The sequence below is a fragment of the Giraffa tippelskirchi genome, chromosome 4 (assembly GCF_054371585.1).
Source record: "Giraffa tippelskirchi isolate mGirTip1 chromosome 4, T2T-mGirTip1v1.2.pri, whole genome shotgun sequence".
NCBI classification, from domain to species: domain Eukaryota; kingdom Metazoa; phylum Chordata; class Mammalia; order Artiodactyla; family Giraffidae; genus Giraffa; species Giraffa tippelskirchi.
This window is the reverse complement of record NC_137278.1, coordinates 199,291,692-199,309,114: the sequence shown is the minus strand read 5'-3', so window position 1 is coordinate 199,309,114 and position 17,423 is coordinate 199,291,692. Positions and strand designations below refer to the sequence as shown.

Here is a 17,423-nt window from a genome sequence, read left to right as displayed (position 1 = left end):
TGTATCCCAGACATCAGACTGTCGGAGGGTGAGACAGCTGACAAGGCCAGTTGGGTGGCTTAAAAAAAAAAAAAAGTCAGTGGAAGCAGAAACAGAAACCGTAGGTTCCATTTTAACCAAGTTTATTTAATTACATGCGGAGTACCATTGAATTTAAAGGAAGTTAATATGAAAGTTTATATGTCTCTTTTTAAGCAAAAAGCCAGACAATATAGAATGTGTTGTTAGAGCCGGATGATGAGGTGGGAGGATGTCACGGTCATATTTGCCTGTGAGCTGGTGGTTCAGCTTTTAGGTCCTTCCTCTCGACCTGCATTACACCGCATCCTTACTGCCTCTGTGAAGTGATGGAGAAGCTAAACAGATGGCTTTGTTCTGCGATCCCTTTCAACACCTGTGGAGTGAATCAGAGCCACCGGCTGGTCGGGAAGGGCATTCCCTTTAGTCCTCAGCTCATTGACCTGGTGCCCATGGTCCCCTACCCCTGATGAGGGGCTCCGAGCCGGTGTCCATTGCCCTCCACTTCTGTCCCCTTTCATCCTGGCCAGAGAGCATGTCCGTGTATAGAGCAGGAATCCAACTCCTGTCACATCCCGCTAAAGGTCACAGGAAACTAACCTCTCTTTGCAGGGACGCCTCCGTCCATCCAGTTGCCCCAGAAGCCACGCCCACTCTCCCCTCTCTCGTCGGGGTGTCCAGCTGGACGTCATGTTGTCTGATGCTCCTTTGTAGGAGCCTGAAATCCACATCCCGCTCCGCATTCCCCCGGTTCCTGTCCTGGTTCACGTTGTTGGTGTCCGTCACCAGGACCCTCACAGCAGTCTCGTCCCTGGTCTCCACCTCCCCCCTCCCCACTGCAACCTTCACTGTCGTCTGGATGGATCTTGGGCCAAAGGCGGTGGAGAGAATGTGGGTTTTGAGATGAGGCCCAGACCTGTGTTTAAGTCTGGTGTTCCCACTTAGACGTGTAGCCTCAGTCCAGCTGATGTTTCTGTGCCTTCATTCTGGATCTGTAAAATGAACGTAACATTGATTTCAGATTATTCTTATGGAGACTGAATGAGATCACCTTTTTAAGAAATGCTGACTAAGAAGCCATAAGCAGCTGCCCTTTCTGTTATCCTACTCCCTACCCTGTTTAAAATCTTCCAATGACATAGTTTCAGGTCCCTTCATTGCACTGGTTGACTTTATCTAAGCCTGTCCAGTCTGGCACCAAGAACTAACCATATTATAATATATTTAAGGCAGGGTTTGCCCCACAGAGAGTAGAACATTCTGGCATATCTGTCCATCCACCCAGTGGAGCGACTGCTGGGGTCCAGACGCTGTGATAGGCCCTGGAAAATGCGGAAGCACAAGACGAGGTGTCTGTAGCCTAGTGGGGAGACAGTCCACACAGCGTCAGGAGGACCAGATACAGCGAGAACTCAGGGAAGAGGGCCGGCCAGGAGCGGGGAGCAGGTGCAGGGAAGGTGCCCTGGGTGGGCTGCTGACCCCTGAGGGGGGAGATGAGTCAGACAGACTCGGGCACCAACAAGCAAAGACCTCAGGGAAACGAAGATTTTTGTCAAGGGCCAGTCACTTCCTAGTTTATCTCAAGCACGGAATGAAAAGCGACCCACATTCTCTTTGTTTTCTCCTGGGTATACTAATTTTCACGTAACTCTGAGCAAAAGCCCCCCACCCCAAACACACACACACCCCCCATTAAGTGGCACTGTGTCCAGATTCGCTACAATTTCATGGGTGTTCTCCTCTCTCACCATGGGACACAGCTGGTGTATCAGGTTGCAGAAGGTGCTTCCAGGAAAACTCAGTGGGAGGAGTTTCCAGACCCTGATGCATAGAAGCAAGTGTTCAGGTGTGATACGGTGGTGTGTTGTATGTGTGAGTGTGTGTATATATTGGCAGGGGGATGGTGAACATGGCTGAGTCTCCATCTTTTTTTGTGTAATAACTCACTTTCCAGCTGCAATCTCTGCAGAGTCTGGGGGTTTACATGAGCCGTGATGAAAGGGCAGTGCCGACTGGCGGGTGAGGCCCTGGGGAATCCCTGGCTCCGGGATGGACTGTTGTGGCTGGTGAGATCCCTCGCTCTGGGCCAGGGCCAGGGTGTGCAGGGAGAGGCATCTCTGGAGAGGTGCTGCTTGCTTTGCTCTGTAAGGTTTGCAGAAGGCACCAGGGCCGGGGGGCAAACACAGTCCCTGGTCTCGGATCTGCCCACTCTCACTGCGCCAGTTTCCTCCTGTATTAAACAGGTCAGTCGGCCAGTCCTGCCAGCCCTCGGGGGGAGGCGTGTTACATGAGGCTCCTGAGGGTCACCTGCAAAGTGCTTTCAAAACCACGCACCGCTGCGTGGCTGTAGAGGGTGCTGTTTCCTTCTTGTGATAACGTCACGTGTTTTCACCTGAACCGTCTCGGGACCTCACAGACTCATAGGTCCTTTCTGTGTCCTGGCATGGGGGGGGATTCACCTGTTGTTACATGTCACCCATGGGGAACCAGAGTTTGGTCCCAGACACCGCTCCATGTCAGAATGGCAACTGAGGCCCAGATCCCACTTATTCCTTTGTTTGTGTATTTTGGCCACACCTCACGGTATTTGGGACCTGAGTTCCCCGACCAGGGATGGACCCCGTGCCCCGTGCAGTGAAAGCGCTGGGTCTTGACCACTGGAGTCTTAACCAGTGGGAAGTCCCACCACTGATTCCCTCTTAGGAAGGAGTAATGGAGGTTGGGAGGAGGGGCGGGGATGGGACAGGTCCAGGATCAGAACCTACGCCGTGCTGAGGTTGGTCCTAGGTGAGGTGGTCGCTGCCCTGTGGCTTGGAGTCAAGGTTACTGGGCTCCTTGGGTCCCCTTCACTCACCTGAGTAAAAGTCATGGCCTGGTGAGGATCGGCGGGATCCAGCTGTGCCCTGAGTTCACCCAAAGTGCTGAGAGATCCTTGGCTTTTCTTGTCTCACAGCTCCATCACATTTGTCTTTGACACTCAACTTGCTTTTAAAACACCTTAGTACGGTTTCCACAGGAACGCCGTGTAACTTTCAAGCTCACGCCTTTGAAAGGCTCTCCATCTTTTCAACGATGGCAGCCCCAGGTAAGCTGGAGGCTGAACCACGGTGAGAAAATTCTGGTCTCATCCCTCAGAACCCGGGTATCAGCGTTCTCTTTTCATGTGCTGCTATTGTCAGAGTGCAGGAGATCTCTATTAATAGACGAAAGAGTTCATGCTTCTGGCAGTTTTTCTAAGAGGAGGCATTGATGCAGCTGGCCAAGCTAGGCCGCCTGCTTTTGCATGAGGTTTCGGCTGGGTGCGTGGCCGTAATTGGGTTATGGGGCTGCTAATGTGATCGTGCTGCCTGGAAATGCAAAAGCCATGAGTCAGTTAAACATCAAGGTGAAGTTATTTCCAGCTGATCACTGGCAGCATTGAGGCCCGGGTGATGGAGAGCGGATTCGGCAGGCGAGGCTGCCCATGCCATCCCCCGGCTCCCTGACTTCTGTCTCTGGGAGCACAGACTCCCTGTTCCTGCTCTGGGCAGCCTGCCTCACTGGTGGGGGATCCAGTGGACCGGAGGGTTCAATTGGTTCCATTTGATTCTTTTAGCAAACATTCGCTCATCAGCTACTGTGTGTCCAGAGTACACAAAAGCAAGTCTTCTTTGTGATTTTAAATTATAGATTTTAAATATGCTTGTTCTAACAATTCTAATGACAAGCTCGATGATCATCCTCTTCCCCTTCAACTCCCAGCTCCGTGAGGTGTCCAAGGTGCCTTTGCACCATAGGCTTCCGTAAGTTTTCTATGCCACTGCGAACATGTTCACAAGTATAGGAATTTACAAGTATATGCATGATAATTTGTATTTTCTGCAAATTTCTTTGCCCCCCCACCCCTGCTCCTAACCATATAACAGAGTTTCTAGGTTGGTACATATAAATCCAGCTCATTTCCATTCAATAGCTGCATAGAATCACGTGCTGCTGCTGCTGCTAAGTCGCTTCAGTCGTGTCCGACTCTGTGCGACCCCATAGACAGCAGCCCACCAGGCTCCCCCGTCCCTGGGATTTTCCAGGCAAGAACACTGGAGTGGGTTGCCATTTCCTTCTCCAATGCATGAAAGTGAAAAGTGAAAGTGAAGTCACTCAGTCGTGTCCGACTCTTAGCGACCCCATGGACTGCAGCCTACCAGGCTCCTCCATCCATGGGATTTTCCAGGCAAGAGTACTGGAGTGGGTTGCCATTGCTTTCTCCAAATCACATGCTATTTTTACCGAACCAAACTTGGGTCTGCTCACAGTGTTTATTGCAGGTGCCAAGCAGGGAGTCCAGGCAGCTACTGCTTAAAAGACTAAAACTCTCCAAAGACTTTCAGGGAAAGGTTGTTAAAGACAGGGTGACGGAGAAGGTTTGTGGGGTGTGTCATCTGCTCATGGGCCTTTTTCTGATTGGTTGGTGGTGAGGTCATTGGGAGTTTACCTTGTGGTTCCATCTTGTGTTCCCAATTGGTCTGGGGTCCACGGGCAATTAACTTCTTCCACCTGGTGGAGATTTCAATATCTGTAAAATAGCTCAAAAGACACAGCTCAGAATATTATCTATAGCCCCTGAAGAGGAATTAAAGGCCCTAGACTTCGTTTAATGACTGAACTATTATTTTGTCTTGCTTGACTGTTTTCCTTTCTGCATTTTCTCACTTCTCTGATTTACTCTTTGGAACTTGGGGAAGACCTAGGAGACTAAGGGTTTTCTATGGGCAAGAGGTGGATGGAGGACAGAGGAGTGGGGTGGGCAGTAATCTGTCCAGAGAAAGCCTCATAGGGTCCTGCTTGGTTACATTATGGGGGCTGCATTCTCCTTCCCATGTGTTTTCAAGTTGTTTCTAGCTTTTGCTCCCAGAAACTTCCTTCTGGAAGTATTTGTGCCTAAAACAGGGGCTTTGGGAGTAGAGAGACCTGGGTGTGAATCTCAGCTTTACCATTTATTGTGTGAGCTTTCATATAGTCTCTGAGCTCTTCTAACTTCAGCGTCATTAGCTGCAAAATGGGAACTGAAGTGATGCAGTGAGGCTGGCAGGGGATGGTCCAGATCAAGTGTCTGGGAGAAGGGTCTGACATGTGGGTGCTCAAAAAAATCAGGGGTACCTGCGGGTTTGGAAGGCTCTGCCTGTCTTGGCAGGTTTCTCACTGCTGTAACTGGAGGCTAGGACTCTCCAGGGTCTGGGGAATGCAGATCCTGTTATGCCAACCCTTCAATACCTGCAGTCATGTACAGATGTGAGAGTTGGACCATAAAGAAGGCTGAGTGCTGAAGAATTGATGCTTTCGAACTGTGGTGCTGGAGAAGACTCTTGAGAGTCCCTTGGGCAGCAAGGAGAGCAAACAGGTCAATTCTAAAGGATATCAACCCTGAATATTCATTGGAAGGACTGATACTAAAACTGAAGCACCAGTACTTTGGCCACCTGATGTGAAGAGCCGACTCACTGGAAAAGACCCTGATGCTAGGAAAGATTGAAGGCAGGAGGAGAAGAGGGACAACAAAGGATGAGATGGTTGGATGGCATCACTGACTCAGGGGACATGAGTTTGAACCAGCTCCAGGAGATGGTGAAAAGGAAGCCTGGCATGCTACAGTCCTTGGGGTCGCAAAGAGTTGAACATGACAGAGAGACTGAACAACAGCAAAGATGCAGCCTCCTCTGGGGCGGGGGGGTGCAGGGGGTGGGGGCGGGCAGGGCCCCGGGAAGCCCCAGGGAGAAACTGGGCCTCTTGCCTCTGCTCTGTGAGCAGAATCCCTCTGAGGCTCCCCGTACCCCTGTTCAGTCACTGTGCCAGGCACCCATGCAGCAGATAAGCTCCTTCAGCTGCGTCAATGTCACTGGCACGTCTCCTTAAGAGCTGTCGTCATTTATCTAGATTTATCTCAGTTCTCAGTGGCTGCAGCTGGCAAGTGCCATATAGCTGGTCTTGAACTGTCAGCCTCCTGTGATGAAAAACTGACAACACACGGGGTCTGGGTGTCAGCCCCGTGCAGTCTGCAAACAGGCGCAACATTCACTGGATCACATCCACCTCCGTGGGGCCAGCCCTCCACCCGCACACCAACCAAGAGGTTGACATGGTTTGCTTTGTAGATCCTCTCCATTCTAGGGTCCAGGGGCCACTGGGGTCATCCCTGAGTCTTTCTACTGTTTCTCTCTGGAGACTCCAAGGCCATCAGACACGTGTACCCTGGTGGCCTCCTTAATAGCCCAGAAATCCTTGGGTGTCCATGTGGTTTGGGGCCCTCCATCAGTGTGCACAGGCTTGGCCATATACTCAGAATTTTCTAGGTCAGAGATGCCAATGATGGCCCCCACACTGGTTTCCATCATTGGTTCATGGTGAAATGAGGAAAAATAAGAACAGAGGGGTGAGCTTTCTTAATGCTGAGTATGGTCAATTTTGAGGACTGTTCTTAATCCTCTGTGGTGGAGAAATCACCTTTTTGGCCTTAAAATGTCATTTTGAAAATGGTGGTCATTTCTTTTTTGACAATTGGAAGCATTTCCAATGATATTTTAATTTCTGTGATTTTTCTGTTCAAGGACTTGGCCCATATGTCCATTGGGTATTGATGCTTTTCGTGTTGATTTGTAAAATAGCCTAGATTTTACAAACATCAACCTCTCTAAGGAAAATATTTGCAAAGGCTTCCCAACTTGTCATATGTCACTTGATTTTATGGATCACACTTTTTGGTGTGTAGTTTGCATTTTTATGTATTCATATTCAATTCTTTTTGCAATTTAGATAAAGCTGTGAGAAATCTATTTTATATTTCAAATTTGTATGATTTTTCCCTCTTACACTTCAATATTTTATTAGTTTTTCCCCTGTTTTTATGTCCATATTTGGACAGATCAGAAAATAGGCAATCCTTTGTGGAGTCCCAAACTTTAGAATTGTCCTTATCTGTTACATCCCGAATATATACAGTCCTGAATATTCATTGGAAGGACTGATGCTGAAGCTGAAGCTCCAATACTTTGGCCACCTAATGGGAAGAACTGACTCATTGGAAAAGACCCTGATGCTGGGAAAGATTGAAAGCAGGAGGAGAAGGAGATGACAGAGGATGAGATGGTTGGATGGCATCACCGACTCAATAGACTTGAGTTTGGGTAAGCTCCGGGAGTTGGTGATGGACAGGGAAGCCTGGTGTGCTGTAGTCCATGGGGTCACAAAGAGTTGGACATGACTAAGTGACTGAACTGAAGTGTTACATCCCGAGGCCTGGTGACACTGTTCCAGGTGGCCTCTCTTGCTCCCTTGCCCACTCCTGGGTACCACTGGTTTCAGTGGAACAGGCTCTTTAGCCCAGCGTCACACCTCATTTACGCTTGATGTCACCAACACAGCTGGAGGTGTTGTCATCTGAGATCGATTTAAAACAAAACAAAACAAAACCTGATATATTTTCTGACCATTTGCTTATTTCTCTAAAATGTTGGATTCGACTTTTCTTACCTTCCATCCCAGCATCTTTCCTGATTGACTTGTTGGCACAAAACTCTGTCAGCTCGCGGTTTCAGCCTCATTCTCTGACACTGCTACTGCAGCTCACACCTCTCAGTAGGTACCAGTTCAGTGTTTTCTGATTTGTGACAACGGCTACTTCTACCTCTCACTCAGAGTGACCCATGTGGGAAATAAAGATGGGGGTGACTCTGTTCCCTTGCATTTATAGTCATAACAAGCAGTGTCTCCTGTGTCACCCACCGTCAACTTGCTCTGACACACCCATTTGCAGTCGTGCGTAAAATTGCTGCCTTAATTTTGGAGCATTCGTTGTTTTCTGCGGTAATTAGGGGTCTCAAACTGGGTCAGGAAGTGGAGAGGGTGGCTGTGGCAGAAGCTTCAGGTACCCTGTGTTGCAGAGTGAGCCCTGGCCTGGGCTTTTGGCACGGCCTGCTCTTCCTCTGTCTGTGATGTGAAACCTGGGCAAGTTGCCACTTGCACGTGCCAAGTCTTTCTAAATCTGGAAAGCAAAGAGGTGGCCTCTACTGGGATGCCCATGCAAGCCATTGAAGCACAAGACGAAGACATTAGACCTTGCATTCTTATTTTATCTTTAAAAATAATCCATCTGTCTAGAGACTGACGTCTTGTGCCAGGCACTCATGCTCCACCTACGGTTCATGAGTCTGGAGCCCTGTGCTAGTCCCCCTGGATGGTGTGTCCCGTATGGTGCTGAGGGAAGGAGGAGCTTCATTGTGCAAAAGCGTTGGCTTTCAGCCCAATGCAGCGTTTTTCCCTTTCCCCAGGCCCCACTAAAATGTATTTTCTAGTTTGAACCGAACTAACCCTTAACAAGGATGAGTGACGAAGATTTCTTGAAGAAGTTCGTGGATAAATGATAAGTCTTTTTGCAAAGAAAGAAAAACAGTATAATCAACCTTTCTTCTGTGCCTGGAACAATCTCTCCGTCACTCTCATTATGAACAAAAAACAATGAAAGACCTAATTGGACCACATAAGAACTTGACTTAAACTGCCCAGTTCTCTAGGCTTTAAAAATATAGACTTGCTTCCTCTTGTTAACAGTGTGCTTTGTGTGGTATGTCTCCATCCAAGCATTCACCAGCCTCAACCCTGCTTGGCTTCTGAGATGAGACAGGGGATGTTCAGCGTGGCATAGCCAAAAACCATGTGGCGTGTCCATTGTGCCATTGGGAGCACAACTCTGATGACCATTAAACTCTGATGACCATTAAAAGCAAGCATGAACTGGCACTTCAAATATTTGATATTTGAGATATTCACATGGATGTATGTCAAAGCATACCACCAAACCTGTTTTAAAATAGCATGACTTCTACCACATTGCTTTCACTAAAAATATGGATAGCATTTTAAGGAGAGCAGACATTTTGCATAATTAATGAGTAAATTTAAATACATTGGGAACGTTTAAAATTTTTCATGGCATCCTTTCAAAAAGCATTTAACATTTGCTTTACAATAAATGTATTTATACAGAGACACATACGTTATAATTTATATACAAAGAAATACCTGTTTGGGGGGTGTGACCCAGGATTTTTGTTGATAAGAGATATCCCATCAAAGAAAGGTAAAGATGTAAATCTGGCAATTATGGGCGAATCTTCTGACTATGATGTTTCCCTTGGGGTCTCTTTCAGAAGCCAGGTCACAATTACAGGAAGAAACGTTTGTAGGGGGTATATCAGGGTCTGACATCTAACTTAAATTTTTGAAAGATCGATCAAAATTTGTTAAGACCAACAAGTGGCTTCCACCTTTTTATCACTGTGGACATTAACAGAAGGATACAGTCTTTGCTATTTCAAATGTTCTTTATTGCTGCACTGCTCAGAGATGCTATATACTTTTGGGGAGCAGACGAGTGAATCATTAAATGAACATTTACTGCTTACATTTTCTAGAAAAGATAATACAATGGGAGCATCTTCAGTGACCTCTATTTTTTAAAACAGTCTTGAAATTCATAATACTATCAAATGGAAGTTCAGTAAAAGTACAAATGCCATTTAGAAGTTTTCTAAACTAAAAATAAATGTGGGAAATTCAAAAATATCTAGAGAAGCACAGTGTCCTGAGGTCCTCTTGGTCTTTTGCGATTTTGACGGGTATGATCATGAGAGAGAGTCAGGGACCCTGGGAGGGACCTCGCTGTGTTTTGAGGGAGGGGGTCCAGGGATGATCTGGCCCTGAATGAGGGAGGCTGGGGTGAACCGCAGAGCCTGGGCAGCTCCTGGGGGGGACGACCTCTTGTCCCGAGCTCCCTGTTAGTATCTATGGAAATGCGGGATTTGAGGATAAATGGAGGGAAGGAGGAGCAGAAGAGGGGACGAGGAGGAAGCGGTAGCACCCACGAGAGGCTTCTGGAGGGAAGGAGCCAAGCCTTCTACCTGTGCCCAAGGACCGGTAGCAGTGTTCTCTGGGAGATGCTCCACCTGGGTTATCAGACGCACGAGGGTCCACTTCCAGGAGCTTGACTTTAATCTGTTTCAGTGACGACTCTTCTCTGATCTGCAACCCCCTTGTGGAGATGAGGAGGCGTCTATCAGTCTCCCAAGCTCCCAGCGGACGAGAGCTCTCAGCTCACCGGACAGCATCAGGCTTTGGAGAAGAAGAAATACTTCCCTGCTTTTCTTCAAGGTCTTGTAGTCACCCACCCTGTAGATATCTGGAGCTTCATCTGCATGGCTCACATAGTCTCTTGCTTCGGGACAGTCGCCCCTTTGCTCCAAGTCATCATCTGCTTTGACAGAATATTCCCAGAAGCTCCACTTCTTGACAGAGTTCAAGGGACTTCAGGGACTCGCCTGAAAAATTTGGATCTGCACTATCCACTGGGGCTTGTTCTATCTCTGTCTTCTTCTTCTGCCCTGACACGGACTTTTCTTTCCACCTTGGGTGCTCAGATGCTCCCTTCCTTCCTCACGTCAGTCCTTCTCTCCTGGCCCCAAGAGCAGGAGCCTGGTGGTCCAGCCGGTTTCCATCTCCTGACCCCACATTATCACCTGTGTGTCTTCTCTCATGGAAACTGCCACTTCTTCCTCCGTCAACGGACATTCCTGCAGGGACTGGTCAGCCTTCCACGGGTCCTAGAGGTCAATATACAGGTCCTGAGTATTCCTTCAGTTGCCTTCAATAATTTTAAAGTGTTTTAGCTTCTTCCTCTTGTGTTCTGATGGGTTTGGCATCTTCGTTCAGAACGTGGATCTTTGTTGAAGTGACAGACATCTGGTCCTCCTCTTGATCTGACCATCCAGGTTCTTCTCCTGCTGGCTGGCTTGCTAAAAAGCCTGCAATGGGCCAAACCTCAAGGTTGGTGTGTCTAGACCTCTGGCGACCCCAGGCATTGGTCTTTCTCCATCACAGGGTGAAACTCCCACTGTCTGGTGTACTGGGAAAGTCTTTGAACTCAGGACTGTGTGGTGAGCACGTGTCCATCCATAACCATCAGGCCTCACTCTGGTGTCCCTGGGCCCTGTGGAGGGCCTGGCACACAGTGGGCACTCAGTGCTCCCCATATTTGTGGAATAAAAGCCCAAATAAGCGGAAGAGCCATCGTTGGCCGTCTCTGAGCACTCACACACAAAGTTCTACTGTCTTAGTGGATGGTTCTGTTCCATGGGTTTTGAACTCCCCTGGGCATAAAGCATCTGTGTAAAATAATTAAAAACATTTAACAAATGTTCGACATTGGGTGACCACAAACCATTCATCAGAATTCACCCTCTGAATTACAAAGAAGAACTCAATGTTGTTTGAAAAATAAAATTTTCCGATGGTCATTTTCTATAATCACATTTCAGTAAATTTAGTAAACAAGTCACAAAAATCGAAAAGCAACTCTGGAAATCTCAAAACTCTTCTAAATAAACTTTGAATCAGGAAAAAAAAAACTCCACAAGACCCCAAACTGTACTGTTATTTAGGATACTGACAGTGAAATCACTGTATTGATACCTGTGAAAGAGAGCCAGTGTTATACAAAGAGGAAAATTCATAGCATTTCGTACTTAACTAAAGATGAAAGTGTGGTGATGAATTGGACAACCAAGCACCTGGCTAGAAAAGTTAGAAGTGGGGAGAAAAAGAACACAAGGAAAGGAGAGCAGTGGAAATAACGTTGCAACAAACTCTTTCGGAACTCAGAAAATCTGAAGACTCAATAAAGTAACGGAAGAGCAGATTGTAGGGTGGCTATTATTTCTTCTTTTAAACAGAGAAGGCAGAAATACAGCAGTGAAAATGAAAAAGAATGCAAAACCAAAGGCAAAGAGGAAAGTGACTTTTCGGAGCCTACCTTCCAGAAGGCTGTGCTGGGAGGGGAAGAGACGGGGAGCTGGTGGTGATGTTGTTCGAGGCTCCTTGGCAACTGCCCACCCCAACCTGTTCCCTCCGCCACCCTACGAGAACAGTGCAGTCCCTCCTGGGGTGGATGGGAGGTAAGACATTCCCATCTGGACCACCCTGTGGCTGGGATCCCCAGGTAGGCTGGGAGTGGCTGTGAGTCCCCTTGGATGCGCCCTCTCCTGGGGGCTGGTGGCCATGCTTGGGCCTTTTTGTACTTTCCTTGCCTCCATCTGCTACAAAAGATCATCTTTAAAAAGTGAGACGACAGATTCTGGATCCAAAGTCTTTTACAGTTTGGATTCTTATGAAGATCGCAGGAAGTGCAGACCTCCTCTCTGGGACCCATGTGTGTACTGTGGGACAGATGAACGAATGAGTGGCCCAAGGACAAAGCCATCGTTTGATGACCTTGAGGATGACCTGTAACCCTGTGGGCTCTGTAGATGGTCTTCACCATAGAGCTTAAAACCTCAGGGAAGAAGCCATAGCTCTGGGGAGGGTTCTGGGTCCTAGGATGGCATACATTTTAGAAGCCATTAATTCTCATATTCGACATGTCCAAAACCAGCCTTCTTTTTCATTTATTTATTTTTTTAATTTGAAACCAAGTTTTATTTCAGAATATATTCATGGTGAAGATTTTTGAGTGATATGATTTTATAATTTGGAGAATACACACATCTATAACACACACAAATGCTCAGGCTCCCTTTGGGATGTTCTGGATTTTAATCTGGCAAATAACACTCCACTCTGATAGGCAAAGTGTCCACTATTTTGATCAACTCTGTTATAAAAGCAAGAGTTCTTAACGACGACTCCCAAATCTGCTCCCTCTCCCCCCACCTTCATCCAACTAAGTGGCCCGGCCATCCAGCCAGAGTTGCTCAAGGGAGACCCTAGGGCTCTGTCTTCGGTTCCCTTCTCCCCCAACTCACATGCAATCTACCATAAAGTCTCCTCGAGACTGCCTCTAAGACGTTTCCCAAACTGGCACTGTGTCTGTCTCCCACCCCGATTTCCCCCCGGGAGCACCATGGCCCACAGTGTTCACGCGTCTGCTCCTTTCCTGTCTGGGTTTCTCTGTGGACCACACGGAGTTATCTTTAACTGAATAGACAACATCACCGGCCACTTTCTAAGCGACGTTCGTCTGGTTTGTGGTAAAATCCAGACCCCTTTCCCTGGCCTTCAGTCTCCTGACTTATACACACAGCCTGGCCCCTCCAGCCCCGTCGGCGTCAGCCCTGACTTTCTCCCCTACACCCAGCCTGCCCTGGCCACAGTGGCCTTTGTCTCTTTTCCCCAAGTTTCTTCCTACCTTAGAGACTGGCCCTGGCTCCTTTTCCCCAAAACGCGTGCCCCCAAATCTTCTTGTAACGGAATCATTTTAATTTGCCTGGTTTCAGCTTAAATGTCTTCTCTCTGAACCCAACTCAAGGAGCCCCACCCGCATTCCCTCTCTCACGTCTCCCAGTGATATTTTCCATATGTTAGGTACAGGGTGATCTCAAAGTCTCGTACTTTGCCACACATCTGTGGCAGTGGCCAGGAATGAGAGGGCCATGGTCCTATTCCTCCTGAGTCTGGAACTCAACCAGACAAGGATTTGGGTTAATTTCCTTTCTTATCTGATGCTCTATGAAGCTTTTCCCCCGTCACTCTAGGAGCGTGCTGTTCCCAGATGCTGGGAACGCTTTTCTCCTGTGTCAGGTGCCTTCCTGGTGATCACAGCAACATCCCTGCCCTCCCATCGGCATTTCTCCTTCTGGTGCTGTCACCTTGCCTTCTGGCGATCAAGCCCCCTGACTCCCCCTGGCATTTCTCCTTCTGGTGCTATCACCTTGCCGCTGGTGATCAACCCCCACCCCCCACCACTGGCATTTCCCCTTCTGGTGCTGTCACATTGCCTCCTGGTGATCAAGCCCCCCGCCCCACCGCACTGGCATTTCTCCCTCTGGTGCTGTCACCTTGCTTCTGATGCTGTTTTAGCCCGCTGACCCCTACGGGGATTGGGACCAGGAGGAGGACACCTGCTCCAGACAAGAGCCTTGGGGCTGTGGTCTCCGGCCGTCCCCCCCTGCCGCAGGTCAAAGTCCCGGGGAGGTGGGCCCCTTTCCTCCAAAGTCGTCCACTTTTAGTCTTTTTGCAAAATCTGGTCTTTCCGATTATGGTCTCAGTTCCCTCTAGATATTTCTCGTGATCAGTAGGGGTTGAGTGGAAGTTGTGCTCAGAGGGGAAATTCAGAGATCAGTTTTCCCTCAATGCGAAGGGACCGGCATGCAGGTCAGGCCAATAGCACCATGTTGATGGGAGGAGCTAGGCTGCTATGATCAGGGCAGACTGTGGATGCTGCTGGAATTCCTGGGGCAAGAGTAAAGCGGGGAGACACAAAAGGTGCAGCGGTGGGCTGGCCTGCTTCAAAGGTGAGGGTGAGGGGGCTCCACAGGGTGGCCGAAGGTGTGCGGAAGCTGCCCACATATGCTCCCTGAGGTGGTCCCGGCTACGGCCCTGCCTCTGGCTGTGACCATGGAGGAAAAAAGACCGGGGAACACATGGTCCTCAAGAGCACGGTCCTGGGGCTCCCCTGGCCCCCTAGGGGGGAGGTCAGGAGATGCGGGAGGGAGCTTTTGTACCATATAAATTAATGATGATTGAATGAGGGGCTTGGAGTAGAGCAGGGCAGGGATTTGAGGGGCTGCGGGCTGGAGGGAACCTCTGGGCTGTGGCAGACCTCCCAGTTCTGCTTTTATAACCTGATAGGGAGTGGACTTGATAAATCAGAGTTATGTGCATCCACGTGGCGTCCTGTGTCCTCACTGTCACCGTTGCTGAATCAAAGCCGGACAAGCACAAAAAGAAGGAAACCCTCCGCCTCTGGTGCCCGGGGCCACCCAGGCAGCGTCAGACCCAGGGAGCGGGGGAGCCGTACCGAGGCCCTGCCACAATCTGCTTGCTTTCTTGTTAGTCACCAGAGGTGGGTACCTTTACTTTGCGGATTTAAGTTGCAGACGCAACACTCTATCGACTCATGCCAATCAGCTGAGTTAACGTTTGTGAAGTGCTTAGAACAGTGCCTGGCCCTGTTAGCTGTTCCAGCCATTGTTAACATTATAGCAGCTACGGTGTTTCAGCCACTAACTTCTAATAACCCGAGTCAACCAGGGTTACTCGAGGGTGACAGGACAGCACATGTGGGTTCCATTGGCTCATTGGATGAGCTTCACAGGCTGGGAGGAGGAAGTCACCCAAGCAGCTGGTCCACATGGCAGTTTGTTCGGGCCTAACCTCTGGCTTTGGTTTTTCCAGTAATCATGTATGGACGTGAGAGTTGGACTATAAAGAAAGCAGAGCACCAAAGAATTGATGCTTTTGAACTGTGGTGCTGGAGAAGACTCTTGAGAGTCCCTTGCACTGCAAGGAGATCCAACCAGTCCATCCTAAAGGAAATCCGTCCTGAATATTCATTGGAAGGACTGATGCTGAAGCTGAAACTCCAATACTTTGGCCACCTGATGCGAAGAGCTGACTCATTGGAAAAGATCCTGATGCTGGGAAAGATTGAAGGCGGGAGGAGAAGCAGATGACAGAGGATGAGATGGTTGGATGGCATCACCAACTCAGTGGACATGCGTTTGAGTAAGCTCCGGGAGTTGTTGATGGACAGGGAAGCCTGGCGTGCTGCAGTCTATAGGGTCGCAAAGAGTTGGACATGACTGAGCGACTGAACTGAACTGAATCTCTGGCACTGGTGCCTCGTGTGGGTGAAATGCTGGCTAGCCCAGAAGCCCCCTTTAGCGACGGGCGTGTGCAGTAGGGTGTGTGCATGCCGCCCATCCACTGGTGGGACTTGTGATGGGGGTGTTCCCCTCTGAGCCATCTGCCTCTTGGCACCACCAAAGGGGGTCCCTGTACAATTCCACCTGAATTTAGAGACTCGGCTGATAAGCCTTCACTCTGGGCCTGTGTCCTGGCCTGAAACGCTGGGAGGGGCTGGGCCATCCTGGGATGCAAGGCACCCTCTTCCCTGCTCAGCTCGCCAACTCAGGCACACACACAGCCCACTGGGCCCATAGATGTTCACAAAGTCCAGGAGCAATCGTCTACCCCTGGACTACTGGCCAGAGGAGCGTGTGAGCAAGGCCTCTGGGGGTGAGACCCTCATGGTTAAGTTGTTTGCTCCTGAGTAAGGACTCGCTCGTCAGACACCACTGCACCCTCAAGCCTTTGCTGTTTGCCCCCAGGCTGCCCTAAATGTCCCACCTTGGCTGCTCTGAGGCCTCTGCCCTTCCTGATCGTTTCCTTCTCCTGTTCCTGGAATCATCCACCAGCCCTCCTCCCCAGCACCTCATTCCCCATCCTGAGCCCCCCTTCCCCCGTGCAACCTCACTCCGGCCGCGCGGTCTCAGCTGTCCGCTGTTCTGGGAAAACATCCTGGTTGAACTCTCATGGGCCACCCATACCAGCCTGTATAGGTGGCCCTCTGAGGGGTCCTGGAGGGCCAAGACCCCAGGCTGGAGACCAGCTAGGCTTCTTTAATTCAAGGGAGACCAATCAGACTTGTATTGGAAACAGAATCACAGATGCGTATCAGACAGACTTCTTGTGCAGCCAGCAGTGACTGTTGGGAATGGCAGGCTCTCCCCTGGGTCCGGGGCAAGCACAGCGTGTGCGTCCACCAGCTCAAGCCTCTGATGGGGGCTGTTGGTGAGCAGAGATGGGCTCTTCTCCCCCCGTTCCTCTTTTATTTTACACGACTAGCAAAGCCTTCTCCCACCCAGGGTGCTTTGGTCCAGTGCGCTGGAGGCTGTTGACTTACTGCTTCGGAAATCAACACACAACCACCTCGATCGTCTTCGTTGGTGGGAGAAGCAAGTGTGGGTGTCTTTGATGGAATGAGCCATAGGGACCCTTTTCTGAATGATGAGGAGTCGGGTCTGGGGCATCTGTGCTAATGAGCTTCCCTCGCCCTTTCTTGGCAGGATCTGCTGACCCACAGCGAATGTTCTAGAAAGTCCTGATGGACCTGAGATGGAAAGAGGGTAAAGACAGAGAAGGGCATGTGGGGCTCAGGGGTGGGGGGTGGTGGTGAAGGAATCGCGGAGCATCTTACCCTGTGTCTGGACAAGAGAGCAAGGTCTCACTTGTGTTTTCCCAAACAGGTAGTTGGTATCAGAACACTGGAATGTTGTTCTCTTCTAAAAATAGATACTCTGTTCTTTCCTTTCTTATTGTTAGTTTTTTGGTTCTTTCTTGATTTGAAAATGTTAGTTTTATTGGTGGTATTGCATTTTGTTTGGAGGGGGCATATCTAGCATAGTGTTTGTTTTCTCTACACCCTTTCATACCTTCTCCAAATCCCCCGGGCCGTTTGGTACTTCTGAACCTTCACTTATGCTGTTCCCTGTGCCTGGGACCCTGTGTCCTCCGTAGGGTTCCTCCCAAGCCCTGAGACCAAACTCCCACTTATCCTTCAAGATTCAACTGAGACAGCACTTTCTCTGTGCCATCCCTGTCTCCTT

The 17,423-nt window shown here is 49.3% G+C and overlaps 1 long non-coding RNA gene across 1 annotated transcript; it reads right to left on the bottom strand.

Annotated features, from left to right (window-relative positions):
• Nucleotides 1-110: 110 nt before the first annotated feature.
• Nucleotides 111-10,478, bottom strand: LOC145546616 (uncharacterized). The gene is made up of 5 exons (XR_014083076.1): nucleotides 7,519-10,478; nucleotides 4,487-4,548; nucleotides 2,873-3,817; nucleotides 935-1,010; nucleotides 111-394 (listed from the first exon to the last, which is right to left on the bottom strand). It is a non-coding gene; the product is annotated as an uncharacterized LOC145546616 (long non-coding RNA).
• Nucleotides 10,479-17,423: the final 6,945 nt, after the last annotated feature.